The 17,045-nt window shown below is 45.2% G+C and overlaps 1 pseudogene; it reads right to left on the bottom strand.

The window, feature by feature from the left end:
- Positions 1–218: 218 nt before the first annotated feature.
- On the bottom strand, positions 219–14,979 carry LOC130021151 (PEST proteolytic signal-containing nuclear protein-like; annotated as a pseudogene).
- Between the last annotated feature and the right edge of the window lie 2,066 nt (positions 14,980–17,045).

Below are 17,045 nucleotides of genomic sequence, written 5' to 3'. Positions count from 1 at the left end.
TGGGGTGGAAGGGAAACTGGGGGAAAGGGTGATGGGAAATGTACACTGGTGGAGAGACTGATGTTGGAGCATTGTATGACTAAAACCCCATCATGAACAACTTTGTAACTGGTTATCTCACAGTGATTCAAAAGAAAAAAAAACTAAACTAAAAAAACAGAAACTGTTCCTTTTAACTTTAAACCCGACCCCATAACCCCAATTCCAAAACACATCATTTAATTGTCTTGGTCATGGACTTTTCCAGGATGAGATTTTATATTTCACTCCCATAGCTTCTGGTTATCAGAAAACCAGTGTTTTCCTTTATGGAAGGAGTTTGGTCCAGCTGATATTGCTGTATCTATCCCTTCTAGCATTCTTCATGCACATCTTTGCTTCTGGAGGCATTTCTTCTGCTTCACTATCTTCATCTTCATTAAAAGCTGCTGCTGCTACTGAAAAAGTTTTTGGAGCACGAGTTGAAACTGTTTTCTTTAGGCTTAACTCAATCCAAGTTTGATGAGGCTTTCTTTGTCACCTATGGCAAATCCAAACTTGGAAATCTTTGTAGGCTTTCTCGGGAGGTCGGCAGCTTCTTCTTCAGACAATAACTTCCCAGCGCTGTGAAAGGATCTTCCCCTCCATTACTGGAAGAAGCAATCTTAGTGTTCACAGGTTTTTCTGCTGCTTCTGCAGGTCCTCCAGTGGCTCCAGCTTCTCTTCTCCGGTCTTCCTGTAGCCATTTGCCCCACCCTCATAATTATAAAGTCTTTAAAGGTATTTGTTTTTCTGTCAGTGACTAGACAGATAGTACAGCAGGTAGGCGCTTGCCTTGCAAGCAGCTGACCTGGGTTCAATCCCTGGAACCCCACATGGTTTCCTGAGCCTCTCCAGGAGTGATTCCTGAGCACAAATCCAGGAGAAACCCCTGAGTAAATATTTGATAAACAAGTATTTATTATTGCTCAATCTGAGACTACTGTCCATTGTCTTGGGCTGGAGCAATAGCACAGCAGGTAGGGCGTTTGCCTTGCACGCAGCCAATATGGCCGAACCAAGTTCGATTCGTCCGCCCCTCTCGAGAGCCCGGCAAGCTACTGAGAGTATCTCACCTGCACGGCAGAGCCTGGCAAGCTACCCGTGACGTATTGGATATGCCAAACACAGTAACAAGTCTCACAATGTTACTGGGCCCGCTCGAGCAAATCGATGAACAACAGGAGGACAGAGATACCAGTGATACCAGTCCATTGTCTTAATGGACAGGACATGCGTTGAGAAACTTCTTCTAAATGAGACTCAGAAAGATAATGTCCCAGTCTGTGGACCCCTAGGTAGTGTCAATCCCTCCTCTGTCTTAGCTCATATGCTCATGTATCAGCATGGGCTGGATTAGCAATATGAGAGGGACAAGGGAGGGCATGTGTGTTAGGGTATGGTCTTTGTGTGGCAGGGCCACCAAGAAGTTGATGTGGTTGCTTGGGCCATGGGAGTTGTAGTGAGCATGGACGGTATAAGGGGAAGGTGTTGGCTATTGGCATATATTTCCAGGGAAAGGGAGATGGGACGAGACATGCCAAAAAGTGGGGATGACAAGAAGAGTCTTTAAAGAGGAACAGAGAATTTGGGGGCATCTGTTAAGGAGTCGGTCTCTCTGTGTTTTTTCCCTCCAGTTGCCACAACAGCTTTAGAGTTAGTTTTTATTGTGTCCATTTTCCAGATAGAACATGGAGTCCTGGGGGTGGGGGGCAGTAATTCCCAGGACAGTTGCATGAAAGGCCTGCAGGGGTGAGAGTTACATAAGACACCATGTTAATGGAGTCCTGGCAGGGTGCCCCAAATTGCCTGGCTCCTCAACGTGACTTATTTGACCACATCATAGTGTCTCTTCCCAAACCACCCTTGTGGGGCTGGAGCGGTAGTACAGTGACTAAGGTACTTGCCTTCCATGTGAACAATCAGGGTTCAATCCCTTGCATTCCATATGGTCCCTGTGCATTGCCAGAAGTAACTCCTGAGTGCAGAGCCAGGAGTAACCCCTGAGCACCCCTGGTGTGACCCAAAAGCCAACAAAACAAAACAAATCAGCTTTGCTGGAACCTGGTGTTGCCAGTCAGGCTCAGAAATATGTATCTTCGGTTTCCAGGAGTGAGTGTGGTGCAGGTGACAGTCTTGGGGAGGAAAGTGAAGTCTAGAATGGGGCCTGCTTAAGAAATGAGGCCTGGACGTGTGCCCCGTATGGGCCCTTTATCTACTCCCCATCTCTCCTCACATAGCTGGCCTGCACTGCGGAAAGGGAGGCCTTCTCTCAGGTTGAGGAGGGACCAGGTGAGATGAATGAAAGGTAAAGTGCTTCGTAAGCTATGAAGGTCTGAGTAAGCTTAAGGTTTGGTGCCAATCAAGGAAATGCATGAGACCAACAGGCAGTCGTTTGGTTGTTCTGGCTGTTGTATCTGCACAAGAGTACTGACCTCTGGGGCTGGAGCCATAGTACAGCAGGTAGGGCACTTGCCTTGCACATGGTTGACCAGGGTTCCCATCCTTGGCATCCCATATGGTCACCCCAGCAACACCAGGAGTGACTCCTGAGCACAGACCCAGGAGTAACCCCTGAACGTGCTGGGTGTGGCCCCCAAACAAACAAAAACAAAAGACACAGTACTGGCTTCTTGTGCCTCGTTTGCTTTGGCAAAAAAATGTGTCCTAGTGCGGCTGACTTGAGTCTGCAACTAGAGAATAGGGCCTGGCTGTGTGGGCAGGGTGGGGCAGGGCAGAGGCTGAGGGAGGAGGGGCTAGGAAAGGGGGACCACATGTCTGGGAGCTGGGCCTGGGAGTATCAATTTCTCATAAAGATGGGGGAAAGTGTGTTAGATGTTCTTGGTTGATAATGAGGAGAAATCTGAGCACCTCTCAAAGTGCCGTGACTTCATATTATTCTCTTGAGCCTATAGTTTCTGTTTTGTAGGCAGCTTCATTTCCAAGTCATCTTTCCTTGGAAATATGACCAAATTGGGCCAAGCGAGAGGCGTGGGCTGCTGTAGTAAAAATGAGTTGTAAAACTTTTTTAAAAAATGTTTTTTATTGAATCACTGTGAGTAGACCCTTACAAAGCTGTTCATGATTGCATTTCAGTCATAAAGAATTCCAACACCCATCCCTCCACAGTGTACATTTCCTGAGCTGTAAAACTTAAATAGGTCTTAGGCATATTGGCCTGGGGCACTTTTCTGGAGTTAAAGAGAAGAGAATGGCAAAGAACGTTTGCTTTGAGAGTGGGAGGCTGCGAGTTGGAGCCCAGTGTTGTCCAATGCGCCACCCATGTGTCCTGTGACTCTACTGTCTGGGATCCCTGACCCCACTGCAGACCCTGCAAGTGCAAGCGCCACAGTCAAAAAAAGCATTCAAGCCCTAGAGAGCACAAGTAAAAGATGCTTCCAGCACTGTGGACAGGAGTGTGACTTCTGGGGAGCCTCTGTGTGAGCCCTGCAGTGACCCCTAGTGGACAGTACAGCCAGGACATGCATGAGCTCCAAAACCCAGCATGTGCCAACCTGGCCTCTGTGACATCAAGAGCAGCAAAATGAGGTGAAATGGGGAAGCGAAGGGGCAGGAGCTTGTGACTCAACAAGCAAAACACGTGCTTTGCCTGTGTGACAAGACCATCTCCCTGGTCTTGTCAATTTGTGACCCCTAAATACCACCACCACCAGAAAAAAGAGGGCATGTCTGTGGATTTGTAACTTGTGTATTCTTACAATCCTCTCTTCTAGTGTCTGTGGTTGTAGACACAGCTTCTCAAATTTGTAACTCTAGTCTTCAGGGAAAAGGGGAAAAAGAAAATTGATTAAGGAAAAAACTTTTTGGTGGTGCTAGGGATCAAAATTTAGGAAATGTGGTGACGTTAGTGTAATATTGTACACTGTCATCACAATAGTATGTACAAAGTCACTGCATGCCCCCCACCAAACTGCTCAAGATGCTCCACCACTGCCCCTGTGTCACCTCTAGTTCTCTTCATTCCCCCACCACCCCCAATGTTGTTCATCTACATTTTGTAATTCAAGATTATATTTTACCATCATTCAATACTGTCAGTTTTCTTGCTTTGTTTCTTGAGAACATCTGTATTTGATCTTCTTCCTCTGACATCTTTTTCTTAACCTGATACCCTCCTGTTCTATGCATGTTATATATAGCAAAAGAAGTTGTTGCTGTTGTCGTTTTTCAGTTTTTGGGCCACTCCAGGAAGACTACTGGCCCTGTGCTCAGGCATAACTCCTGGCAGCCTCAGGGGACCATACAAGGTGCTAGGGATCGAACTCAGATAGGACGCATGCAAGTCAAGTGTCCTATCCATTTTACTATCTCTCCAGCCATCAACTTTTAAGCTTTCATCCTTTTTTTTTTTATAGCCGAAGAGTATATTATTGTGTGTGTCTTGGGGGGAAGGTAGTGCTGTTGCAGTCATACCCAGGGCTGGGGCTTGCTTCTGGCTCTGTGCTCAGGAATCACTCATGGATGCTTTGGGAATTAAGGGAGTGACATAGATGGTGCCAAGGTTAGATCTGGGGCCAGCTACTTGCAAGACAAGCACTTTACCTCCTTACTGTTAAACAAGTTTTATTTATTTTTTTTGAAAAAACTTAACTTTGTGGGTGTCAATACCTGATGTGTTTGGGAGTCACTGCCAGTGGTGCCTGGGAAACCAGGTGGTGCCAGGGATGGAACATGGGCTTCCTGCATCCAAAGCCTGGCTCTGGCCCTTTGATCTATTTAGCCTGTATACCACAACATCCTTTTTTTTTTTTTTTTTCACTTATGGGCTGGAGGGATAGCACAGTGGTAGGGCGTTTGCCTTGCACGCAGCCAACATGGCCGACCCGAGTTCGATTCCTCCTCCCCTCTCGGAGAGCCCAACAAGCTACCGATAGTATCTCGCCCGCACGGCAGAGTCTGGCAAGCTCCCTGTGACGTAGTTGATATTCGATATTCGATATGCCAAACACAGTAACAACAAAGTCTCCAATGGAGATGTTACTGGGCCCACTCGAGCAAATCGATGAACAATGGGAGGACAGTGATTCAGTGATGGATCACACCTGGCAAGGCTCAGGAGTTATTCCTGGTGGTGCTCAGGGGACCATATGGAACACTGGGGATTGAACTTAGGTCTGTGGCATGCAAGACAAACACCCTATTTGTTGTACTATCACTCCGATCCCACCCACAACTTCTTTATCCATTATTTGTTATTGGAAAATTGGGTTGCTTCCATATCCTGATTACTGTGTGTTGCAATGAAAACTAGGTGTGTATGTATCTTTTCAAATGAATGTTTCTGTAGATAGATGCTAAGAAGTGGAATTGCTGGGCCAGATTAGAAGTGCTATGCCTACTATTTTGAGAAATTGCCATGCTTTGCAAAATATCTTTATTTCTTGAATATTTTCTTCCTAAGCTACCAAATAGAAAAGGTCCATCTAGGACATCTGGAAAAATACACTAGAGTAGTTCCCTCCATAAGGGATCTGTAGCTGAGAGATGCGAGGTAACAGCATTGATGAGAGCAGAATCCATTACAGTGAGGAAAGACACTTGTGGATCAGGTGGGGCTGATAGGCAGGAAGTAAGTCAGAAGATTGCTTTTTAGTGAAATCAAGTACTCCCATCTGGGTGCTCAAGGGTCACTCACAGGGTGCTGGGAGACCATGGTACCTGGGATTGAGCCCAGGCCTCCTGCATGTAAAGCGTGGTCTTAGCCCTTTGAGCATTCTCTAGCTCTGAAGCAGAAGATTCTTTGTTCTGGGGAGTGGTTACTTTTTTTTTTTTTAATTTTTATTAGTGAAACCATGAGGTACAGTTGTCGACTTACAAATTTTTGTGCTTGGGTTTCAGTTATACAATGATCAAGTACCCATCCCTCCACCAGAGCCCATTTTCCACCACCACAGGTCCCGTATCCCTCACACCCCCCATCCCCCCCTGCCTCTGTGGCAGGGCATTCCCTTTTGTTCTCTCTCTTCTTTTGGGTGTTGTGGTTTGCAACAGAGATATTGAGTGGCAGTCATGTTCGGTCTATAATCTACTTTCAGCATGGATCTCCCATCCTGGGCGAATCCTCCCAACACCCTTTACTTGGTGTTCCCTTCTCTATCTGAGTTGCCTTTCCCCCAGCATGTGCAGCTGGCCTCCAAGTCATGGAGCAAACCTCCTGGTACTTATCTCAAATATTCTTGGGTGTTATTCTCCTATTCTGTTACTTTATATTCCCCAGATGAATGCAATCTTTCTATATATGTCCCTCTCTTTCTGATTCATTTCACTTAGCATGATACTTTCCATGTAAAACCACTTTTATGTAAATGTCATGACTTCATCTTTTCTAAGAGCTGCATAGTACTCCATTGTGTAGATGCACCAAGATTTCTTTAACCAGTCATCTCTTCTCAGGCACTCAGGTTTTTTCCAGATTCTGGCTATTGTAAACAGTGCTGTAATGAACAAACAAGTGCAGATGTCACTTCGACTATACTTTTTTGCATCTCTGCAATATCCTCCCAGGAGGAGTGGTATTGCTGGGTCAAATGGGAGCTCAATTTCTAATTTTTTTGAGAAGCGTCCATACTGTTTTACAGAAGGGTTTAACCAGCCTGCATTCCCACCAGCAGTGTAGGAGGGTCCCTTTCTCCCCACATCCATGTCAACAACAGTTGCTTTTGTTCCATTGGGGTGGTTATTTTTTGGTCATAGCTGGTGATGATCAGAGATTACTCCTGACTCTCCACTTAGCAATTACTCCTGGAAGTGCTCTGGGACATGGGATCCCAGAAATTGAACCCAGTTCACTTACAAGCAAGGCAAATGTCCTACCCGCTCTACTTAGTCAGAAGGTTCTTGACCTCAAGTGGTAAAGTGTTAGCCAGAAGGGTCATAACAGGGGTGTGTGTGAATTGGGGGAGTTAAGGAAGAAGGGTTTTATAGCATCTATATACCTTGATCAGGCATGAATAACAAACAACTAGCTCTCACATCCAAAGCCCTGAAGTTCAGCAGAGAAGTGCTGATACTTGTCTGGTGAGTTTTCTTGAATTTATTTATTTATGTATTTATTTATTTTTATTGATTCACTGTAAGATACAACTACAAAGCTTTCATGTTTGAGTTTCAGTCATAAAATGATCGAACACCCATCCCCCCACCAGTGCACATTCTCCACCACCAATATCCCCAGTATGTCCTCCATTTCCAACGGTCCCCCTGCCTCCATGGCAGACAATTTCCCCCATACTATCTCTATTTTGTGGCATTATGGTTTTCAATACAGACACTGAGAGGTTATCACATTTGGTCCTTTATCTACTTTCAGCACACATCTTCCATCCTGAACGATTCCTCCAACCATCATTGTCTTAGTGATCCCTTCTCTATTCCAGCTGCTCTCTCCCCCAGCTCATGAGACAAGCTTCCAACTATGGAGGAATATTCCTGGCCCTTATGTCTACTGGCCTTGGGTATTAGTCCCATATTATTTTATTTTATATTCCACAATTGAGTACAGTCATTCTATATTTGTTCTCTCTTTCTGACTCATTTCACTTAGCATGATACTCTCCATGACCATCCATTTATAAGTTTCATAACTTCATCTTTCCTAACAGCTGCATAGTATTTCATTGTGTAGATGTACCAAGGTTTCTTTAGCCAGTCATCTGTCTCGGGCACTCAGGTTGTTTCCAGATTCTGACTGTTGTGAACAGTGCTGCAATGAACATACAGGTGCAAATGTCACGTCTACTGTGCTTTTTTGAACCCTCGGGATATAGTCCCAGAAGTGGTATTGCGGGTCACATGGAAGCTCAATTTCTAGTTTTTGAAGGAATGCCCATATTGTTTCCTAAAAGGCTGGAACAGGTGGTATTCCCAGTCTGGTGAATTTTCTAAACAGATCAACAAGCGGCAGCTTTTTTTTTTTTTTTTTTTTTTTTTGCTTTTTGGGTCACACCTGGCGATGCACAGGGGTTACTCCTGGCTCTACACTCAGGAGTTATTCCTGGCGGTGCTCGGAGGACCATATGGGATGCTCAGAGTCGAACCCGGGTCGGCCATGTGCAAGGCAAACACCCTACCCGCTGTGCTATCTCTCCAGCCCCAACAAGCGGCAGCTTTTTGGTCATTATTTTAATTGAGAACTTTCATCCCTGTTGACTGACATTAGATCAAACCCTTTCTGGAGCCAAATTAACAAGACGATCTTGAATATTACGAAAAGGAACTGAGGGGTTAGAGAGATAGTACAGCAGGTAGGGCGTTTGCCTTTCACGCGGCCAACCCAGGTTAGATTCCCAGCATCCCATATGGTCCCCTGAGCACCGCCAGAAGTAATTCCTGAGTGCAAAGCCAGGAATAACACCTGTGCATCGTGGAGTTGACCTAAAAAGCAAAAAGAGCAAAAACAAAAAAAAAAAAAGAAAAGAAAAGAAAAAGAAAAACTGAATACAGAGAGAAAGTGACTTATATAATAAAAATGGTCTGTGGCTTTTATGTTTGCATTTTGGAGGTAATTCATTGACTCTTAGGTGCTGGAACCACTTTAAAGTTTCCTTTAATTCAAATCCCCAAACCCCACTCCCCACCCCCCCACTGAGAATTAAACTGAAACCAAGAGTCAAAGTGTGTCCGGAGGCTCTTGGCCAGCAAGAGACTGAGCAGCAGTCCTGGGCCCGCACTCCATGAGTAAGGGCAGGGACTCCTCCTGGGGCTGGTTCTTAGGCTGGAGAGGTGGGAAGTTTCTCTGCCATCAAAAGATGCTGTGTTGAACATTTCCTTATTTAAAACATTTGCATTTAACAGCTGCTTCAGAGAAGAGGAAAGAAAATCCAATGGGATTCCTTTTTTGTTTTGTTTTCACATTTGAGCATGGGGGTGAAAGGGAAGATGCAGTAACATGAGCCCTGAAGGCCAGTGGGATCCTCACTGAGAAGATGAAATGCTTTACAGATGCCAGGGAAGAAAGAAAGAAGAAAGAGAGGGGGCGGGAGGGAGGGAGGTTTGGAGGGAGGGAGGGAAGGAGAGAGAGGGAGAGAGACAGAGACAGAGACAGAGAGACAGAGTCAGAGACAGAGAGAGACACAGAGAGAGACAGAGGCAGAGATAGAGACAGAGAGACAGAGAGGAGGGAGAGAATGAGAAGGAAGAGAGACAGAAACAGAGAAGAGTGAGAAAGAGAGAAAGAGATCTGGAACCAGTGCTGTGTTGCTGACATTCCCACCAACCAGTTAAGAGATTAGAGGGCAAAGGGCATGGCGCTTGTCTTACATGCAACTGGCTCGGGTTTGATTTCTGACACCACATCTGGTCTCCCAAGTCTCACTAGGAGTGTTCCCTGAGCATAGAGCTACAAGTAAGACCCGAGTACAGCTGGTATGACCCCAAAATAACAAATAACAATACAAGAGAAATCAAACGGTAATAAAAAAAAAACCCACTGGATCAGTCTTACATCTTCATGTGCTTGGGGCAAGTGACACTAGGCTATAGCCAACATGTTTTAAATTCAGGAGGTTTCTGTGCTGCTTCATCTCAGTCTGAGATAATCAATGCGGACATTCTTCTGGAACTTTTTCCTTCATAAACTTAGACTCTGACTTCCAAGTGTAGTGAGGGGCTGGTCTGAGACTTCATGCTTGTAACGTCTAGGACGCCAATGGGTCAAGTTTGTCGAAGCAGACAGAGTTCACCCTACAAGTTGCTAAATAATTTCTGTCTCTCTGAACCCCAAATAGACATTTTGTTGTTTGTTTGTTTGGGGGCCATACCCAGCAATGCTCAGGGGGGCTCTGTACTCAGGAATAACTTCTGAGTTGTCTCTACAATTTCTACCAGGTGCTCATTCCCTGTCCACCCTTGCAGGTTGCCATCCTGCATGAGCTCTCTCCCAGGCAGGCCACACCAGGAGGGGCGCAGGACCTCCTTCCAGTTTGGTGCTTGGGAGTCGCTCCCAGTGATGCTTGCAGGACCCAGTGCTACTGGGGATCAGATCCTGGGTCCCTCATGCGAAGCATGTGTTTCAGTTCTTTGAGCCTTATTTCTGGCCTCCCAATAGGAATCTTTATTCTTACTTTTAAATTGTATTTATTAATTTTCATTTTGGGGGCCACATCTAGCTGTGCTCAGGGCTTACCCCTCTGTGCTCATGAATCACCATATGTGGTGCTGAAGATAGGCAAGTTGCTAAATATGCTTTGTCTCTCTGAATTCCAAATAGCCATTTTGTTGTTTGTTTGTTTGGGTGCCATACCCAGCAATGCTCAGGGGTTGCTTCTGGCTCTGTACTCAGGATCTGCACTCAGGAATAACTCTGGCAGTGTTCAGAGGACCAGATGGGAAACTGGGGATTGAACCCGAGTCAGCCACATGCAAGGAAGGCAAATGCCCTACCTGCTGTGTTGTTGCTCTGGTCCCCAATAGCCATTTTTAAACAAAATAAGCCAGGACAAATCTAAAAGAAGTCTGGAAGATCAGATTAATGCTTTTCTATGGTATTCGGGGGCATTTACTTTGTAAGATTCCCAGTTATTGCTGAATAGAAACAGGTATTTTTTGTTTACTGTAATAATAATGGATATTTACTTCCTTAGAAAATAGGTAGTTTAAAAAATCTCAATTCAAATTCTATTTGACTGTTTTTGATTTTGCTTTGTCTTGGGGCCATGTGGAGGGGTGACTCCTGGCTTTGTGCATGGGGTCACTTTCTGCAGTTTTAGAGGACCATACAATGCCAGGGATTGAACCTGGGACTTTTGCATGCAAACCTTGTGCCTCAGCCCATTGAGCTATTTCTCTGGCACTAGACTCTGTTTTGTTGTTTTTTTTTTTTAATTTTTATTAGTGAAATTCTATGAGGTACAATTGTAGACTTACAAACTTCCATAGTTGGGTTTCAATTATACAATGATCTAGTACCCATCCCTCCACCAGTGCTCATTCTCCACCACCAATGGTCCCAGTAATCTTCCACCCCCCCAACCCCACCCCATAGACTCTGGTTTTAACCATTCAAAAATGTAATTAGCTATAAGTAATGTAAATACAGTTTATAAAGTTTTAAACACAGAGGTTTCAAGATTTTTATAACCAGAAGCCTAGAGTCTGGATTTTTTGTTATTGTTTGTTTTGTGTGTGTGTGTGTGTGTGTGTGTGTGTGTGTGTGTGATACCCAACAATGATTAGGGGGTTACTCTTGGCTCTGTGCTCTGGAATTACTGCTGGCAGTGGGTGGGGGACCATAGGGGATGCTAGGGATCGAACCTGGGTCTGCCTTGTGCAAGGCAAGTTTCTTATTCGCTGTGCTATCGCTTTGACCCTGGAATCCTGGAGTCTGATGGTGTTGGCTTGATGGCTAAAAAGAGGCTATACAGTATCCTGGTATAGCTCTAGGTCTTTCCCTCTTTTCTATGATACATTCAAATAGTAACTCTCATGACAAAGTGCAAGGCCTGAGTAAGAGACAAAAGAGGGGACCAGCTGTATTAATCTTTGCTGTTGTGGGACCACACTGACAGTACTCAGGATTTAATGCTGCCTCTGCTCAGGAGTGACTCAAGTCAGCTGCAAATATATATATATTTTTTTGCTTTTTGGGGTCACACCCAGTGATGCACAGAGATTACTCCTGGCTCTGCACTCAGGAATCACCCCTGGCAGCGATCAGGGAACCATATGGGATGCTGGGAATCGAACCCGGGTTGGCCGCATGCAAGGCAAACGCCCTACCTGCTGTGCTATTGCTCCAGCTGCAAATATCTTAACCCCTGTACTATTTCTCCAGATTCCAACTCTTTCAGCTAGGAAAACTAATGCTTTCTCAACTTATGCTTCCAAGCAGATTTCTGTTAGGTCTTAGGGTCAGAAGTAGGCTTTGCCATTACTTCTATTTTTGCACAAGAAGATAGAAAAGCAAGGAGGAGTAACACGATTAGTTTCCAGCTAAGACTGTCTGTGTCTGGTACACATCAAAAAGAACAAGAACAACCAGTGCTGACGCAGATGTGGGGACTCTCTTTCTTTGTTAGTGGGAATGCTGACTGGTCCAGCCTTTTTGGAAAACAAAATGGACATTCCTTCAAAAATTAGAAACTGAGCTTCTGTATGACCCCACAATACCACTTCTGGGAACATATCCCGAGGGTTCAAAAAAGCACAGTAGACATGACATCTGCAACTGTATGTTCATTGTAGCACTGTTCATAATAACCAGAATCTGGAAACAACCCGAGCGTCCGAGAACAGAAAACTGGTTAAAAAAACTTTGGTACATCTACACAATGAAATACTATGCAGCTGTTAGGAAAGATGAAGTCAGGAAACTTACTTATAAGTGGATGGTCATGAAGAGTATCATGCTAAGTGAAATGAATCAGAAAGAGAGGACAGAAATAGGGTGACTGCACTCATTTGTGGAATATAAAATAACATAATATGAGACTAATACCCAAGGACAGTAGACACAAGGGCCAGGAATATTGCTCCATAGTTGAAAGCCCATCTCATGAGCTGGGGGAGAGGGCAGCTGGAATAGAGAAGGAATCACTAAGTCAATGGTGGTTGGAGGAATCGTTTGGGATGGGAGATGTGTGCTGAAAGTAGATAAAGGACCAAATGAGATAACCTCTCAGTATCTATATTGCAAACCATAATGACCAAAAGTAGAGAGAGAGTATGGGGGAAATTGTCTGCCATAGAGGCGGAGGGGAGGTGGGAGTGCGATGGGGCGGGGGGGATACTGGAGACATTGGTGGTGGAAAATGTGGAAAATATGCACTGGTGGAGGAATGGGTGTTCGATCATTGTATGACTGAAACTCAAACATGACAACTTTGCAACTGTATCTCACAGTGATTCAATTAAAAAATTTGTGTATATTGCTTCTCTGGATAAATGATGGTTCTTTTTTTGGTGGTGGTGGTAGAGAGGCACACCTGGTGGTGCTTAGAGTTCACTCCTGGCTCTGTGTTCAGGAATCACTCCTCGCAGGGCTTGGGGAACACTGTGTGGTGCTGGGGATTGAACCCGGGTCAGCTTCATGCAAAGTAAGTACCCACTGTACTATCACCCTGAATAATTGAGGATTCTACAGACATGGTTAAAGGAAGAGGAGAGTGATGGAAGTTGGATAATCACTAGCAGTGTCTATCATAAAATGGAGTTCTAGTGTAATATTTTTGCAAGTCTAATTTTACTCTTAGTGGCATGTGAAGCATATTTAATATGCAGAGATACTTACTATCTTCTTATTTCTTCTTTGCCTGTCTTGATGGTCTTATAATTTTTGTAGTTTTTTTTTTGAAAATGACCATTGCCATTTTATTTTTAATAGGAGCATTGTTGGGCCATGATCTGGCTCAGTGGGCATGGTGTGGCACATGCCCTATATGCATGAGACCCGAGTTCGAGACCCAAAACCACAGCAAGAAATGAATAAATTAAAATAAAAAGAAGCATTGTTAAGACTAAGCTGAGCTGTTTGCCTTCAGGGTTCTGAGATGCCCTGTGCTATATTAGTTTACTGGAACTTATACCTTCACGAGCAGCTGGAAGTGATTTTCAATCTAATTTTTCCATATGTCATGGATGGGTGGACTTTACAATAATCTTAAGCAACTATTCTAAAGTCCATGCATCTTTGTTTGAAGACTTGACTAGTCCCATCCATTTCAATGGTGCTGAAATCTTTTAAAACATGAAGCAGGTCCTTATTTGAGTTGTAAAAGATAAACAAAAGGCAGAAAGGAGTAAAAATAATATATTTTCTCATCTCTAATGGCATCTCCAGTCTCCACTACTCAGCTGCCAAAGTGATCCTTCAACAGAAAAATTAAACCAAGTCACACTCCTATTCTCGCTTTGCTAGTGGCTTCTGATCACATTACTAACCCCACGTTCCTTCAATGGCTTTCTGGGCCCATGAGACCTGGCAACTGTCCTCCTCTCGCTCTGGCAGTGGCTGCACTCATCGTCTTCAGTTTCTCAAATGAGCTAATCATGTTTCCATGTCAGGCTTCTGCCCTGGCCTGTCTTTTGGCCTGGGAACCTCTAGTCTTTGCTATTTGTGGGGCCTTCTCCACCCTTTTAAGAGGTCAAATCAAATGTCACCTTCTCAGGCAATGTTTTCCTGACCTCCTTCACCTCACCTTTCCTATTCCCTTCCCATCATTAACGGAGTGAGATGAATTTTCCCTTTATAACATTCTATAAGTTGTTAATAATTATCATTTCATAGCATTAAAATTATTTTTTAAAATATAAACTACCTCAAAGCAATCAAGAAGCTAATAATTAATAGTTGATTGTGTGTGCTACTCTATTCTAATGTGTGTGTGTGTGTGTGTGTGTGTGTGTGTGTGTGTGTGTGTGTGTTTTGGTGGGGACTTTGGGGCCACACTTGGCTGTGCTCAAGACCTGCTCCTGGCTCTGTGCTCAGGAGTAACTCCAAGATGTGCTTGTGAGACTATATATTGTGCTAGAGATCGAACTGGGACCGTCAGAGTGTAAGACAAGCGCCCTACCCCCTCTACTGTCACTCTGGCCCATACTGCTTGTAGTGTTTGCCCAGGGGTCACTGTGGTTCTCAGGCACATGCTTGGTGGTAATTGCTCTTCTTGACTTAGGTACTCACACTTCTTGAAAAATTATTTTTAGTTTTGGTGCCAGGGCACCAGTGACGTCTCCATTATCAGACTTGTCATTACTGTTTTTGGCATATCAAATACGCCACGGGGAGCTTGCCAGGCTCTGCCATGTGGGCAAGATACTCTCGGTAGCTTGCTGGGCTCTCCAAGAGGGATGGAGGAATTGAACCTGGGTTGGCCGTGTACAAGGCAAATGCCCTACCCGCTGTGATATCCAGCCCAGGGATCATGCACTTCCTTTTTCCTGTTCTGTTTCTCTCCACAGCCTTACCCACTCCTTATTCAGGACAAAGTCGGAGAGTGGGTGCATGCTGCTATGCCTCTTCTGTCAGGTACTCAAGGGTTGCATAGCAGAAAATAATAGCTGCTCATACAGTAATTCTATGCTGTCATCAGTTAAGAGCTTGATACCTGGGGAGATGGCTCAAAGTGCTGGAGCACAAACTGGCAAGCACAGACATCATTCTTTTCTTTTTTTCCTTTTCTGGGGAGTATGCCTGGGATTCTACCTGGAGATGCTTGGGGAACCATGTAAGGTGTTGAGGTTCATACCGTAGTCAACCACCTGTAAGGAATGTGTCTTACCTGCTGTACTCTCTCTTCCGTCCCAGAACCCTGGACCTATCTTTTTGATCCCTAGAACCACAAGGTCTCTTGAGCAGAGCTGGGGGTAGCCTTAGTAGTTTCCAGCACTGACAAAAAAGCCTAAACAGCAGACACTGAGCTGTCCCTAGAAACAAGCTCATAGTGAAAGGGTTGTGCTTGGGGCATGTCAGACATGAGAGATTGAACTCATGTTCATATGCTTATAAGGTGGGCTCTCTCCAAGCCCCCGAACTACTCCTCTGGGTCCTTGAGAGCATATTTGAAGGAAAAAAATCAGAAGATTCATGTGGTAAAAAGCTGCCTTAGAATAAGAGAATTCTTGAGGGGGAGCCCAGCCGGGAACTGCTCCTGCCCCCCAGCCGCGCCTCCGATTCCCGCCTGAAACCCAGCGGAGAGACCACCAGTCCAGCTCCGCGGGACCGCCCACCAGTTCATTGGCCCCTCCCCTCCAGGTGGGTAGAGGGAGCCCAGCCATGCCACCCAGCGGGGACACCATCCACCACCCTCCCTCCATTCCAGGATCCTGGGTGGGAGTGGCCTGGGACGGGCTAGGGGCGTGACCACCAGGAAGGGGGCGTGGCCCCCCAAAGTGGGCGTGGCCTTCTCCTAGGCAGGCGGCTGCTAACGTGGCCGCAGTTATATCACTCACATCGAGCACTCAGGACTCTCATCCCACAACTTATGGCCTATTACCAACCAAAAATTTCTCACCTCTTCTACTACAATCCAACAACATCCCACTCCCCTACTCCATTTCCAACAAAGACCTGTTTGAAAATAGCCGTATAAGCTCAGTACTAAATAGCACCTCCTCCAAAATTTCACTCAATCTCGGTTATAAAACAAAGAATAACGCCTGATTGAGAAGAAGGTCAAACTCAGAAAGGTAGAAGGGTGCCTACCTTATCCAAAATCCTTTCCCACTATAAGAGGGAACAGTATGATCTGCGCCGGACGGGAACTGAGGCCCATTTTTCGGCAACAAAACTGAATGGCTCCTGGCAGTCTCTCCCAATTCAACCAGGTACAGCTGCCCCCACGGCTTGGGACTCTCTCTGGGCATGCACAGCTAGCTCGATCCCCTAGAATAGCCAGTTTTCTCCCTTGACCTGCGCGGAATGGGAACTGAGGCAACATCCCATCTCGCGGCAACAAAGCTAAACGGATCCGGGAACTCTCTCCTCACTCAACCAGAATAGTAACAGTGAACGTGAAGGACTAAACCACACTGGTCACAATGGTAAAGCAACGCAAAAGCCCACCAAACTTTCTTATTGAAGAGGCTAGCCCAGAAGACACCAACAGTATTGTAGTGTTAGACAACCTCTCTGACAAGGAATTCAGAAGGGAGCTACTTAGGATGCTTAGGGAACTAAAAGAAACAATGGAAAGCAATGCCAATAAAAGACAAGAGGATTTGAAGGCAGAAATGAGGAAAACGCAATCAGAAATGTTGGACCTGAAAAACCTGGTAGGCGAATTGAAAAACTCAGTGGAAACTCATAGATTTCAGTGGAAGACTTCAGCAGCAGAGTAACAGCTGCTGAGAACAGAATCAGTGAGCTTGAAGATGAAGTTCAGAGACTCACCAGAAAAGAGCAGAAAATGGAAAAGAGACTCACAGTTTGGGAACAGATGGCAAGAGAAGATCGTGATGAAGCCAAGAGGGGTAACATAAGAATTATTGGAGTCCCAGAGGGACAGGAAGAAAACCTTGATGAAGAAGAAACTGTCAAAGACATCATTGCTACAACGTTTCCAGAGCTGAAG

This window comes from Sorex fumeus, unplaced genomic scaffold (genome assembly GCF_029834395.1).
Source record: "Sorex fumeus unplaced genomic scaffold, SorFum_2.1 ptg000014l, whole genome shotgun sequence".
NCBI classification, from domain to species: domain Eukaryota; kingdom Metazoa; phylum Chordata; class Mammalia; order Eulipotyphla; family Soricidae; genus Sorex; species Sorex fumeus.
Note: the sequence above shows the minus strand (reverse complement) of the source record. Positions and strands in the feature narration are given on the sequence as shown.